The sequence below is a fragment of the Stylophora pistillata genome, chromosome 2 (genome assembly GCF_964205215.1).
Source record: "Stylophora pistillata chromosome 2, jaStyPist1.2, whole genome shotgun sequence".
NCBI lineage: Eukaryota > Metazoa > Cnidaria > Anthozoa > Scleractinia > Pocilloporidae > Stylophora > Stylophora pistillata.
The window spans coordinates 13,917,201-13,918,236 of NC_142520.1; the positions used below are offsets into that span (position 1 = coordinate 13,917,201).

At 38.8% G+C, this 1,036-nt stretch overlaps 1 protein-coding gene across 1 annotated transcript in view; it reads left to right on the forward strand.

Annotated features, from left to right (window-relative positions):
* The window catches only part of LOC148737249 (uncharacterized), a 10,096-nt gene extending 9,680 nt beyond the window's left edge, over positions 1–416 (forward strand). Inside the window, exon 4 of the mRNA XM_088749080.1 lies at positions 1–416. This exon is cut by the window's left edge and continues 708 nt beyond it. The gene's annotated coding sequence lies outside the window, so the exon portion shown is untranslated.
* The last annotated feature ends 620 nt before the right edge of the window (positions 417–1,036 follow it).

Consider the following 1,036-nt stretch of genomic DNA (forward strand, 5'->3'; position numbering starts at 1 on the left):
GTGATGTTTCCAAAATAACTATTGTTCCCATTATTATTAGACTTATTGCGTAGCATCATCTAAATTCTAAATTCCATCCAGATTCTTTGCCATCCTTACTTGGTGTGGTGCTAGGCAGAAACTAGTGTTTGTTTCTAACAACGCGTTGTCCAGCTTCCGGCCGTTTTGAGATCGTAGAAGTTGTGACTTCTCATCAGTACATGTGTAGGGGGTCACCGCACCCTAAGGGTGCAGCAACCAATCTTACAAGTAAGTCCCCCACTGTCTGATGAGACCCCTAGTATTTTACTTCGAGTTAAAGGGAAAAAAAATTAATACAATTAGATAACAATAAACCTTCTGCCCATCCTTATCCATAAACAGATAACGTTAAAGTAGTAGTTGTGTTGTTTACTCGAGCTATTTTTTTTTTTTTTTACAAAATATATTTGTTTGAAAACTTTTGTTACTGTTTGTGATTAATTTCGTAGGTTTTATATTGATTAAGTGCGTACTTTGTTAAATACTGACCACAGCTGGCCAGAAGTTAAATAGAAAAAGATTAAGTTACATTTTGATCTTCTAAAAGTTTTCAAGAAGCAAAGCGAGAAGCTGGAGACTCGGCAAGTTTTAATGGTACATTTTTCAGAGTTTTCGACACAGCTGGGCAGTTTACTGGCCGTGAATTTCATCAGTCTTCTACGCGGTTCTCGTACATCCAAGAAATTTAAACGTGTTTCGCTGCCAGGCAGGAGATTTAGCATTTCTTTTAGTTTAATTTGAGGAATATTGCCTGGTCGTTTTTGCCTTTTCATTTACGGTTTTTTTGTTAGACACGAAGGCGCGCTATATAAGGAAGTCTTCCCTGGGAAGACCTTGGCTCATTTGTCACTCACCGTTGACGTGTGCGGGTCAAATTTAGATGCTGGTAGACGAACAAAAGGAGCTAATGAGATATCTATTGTTTACTTCCACCAGCATGGTGGCATGAGGTAACGTGCGAACCTCCTATTTCGATCTCAAATTTACCGCCACAAATAGACAGTTTCCACTGGAG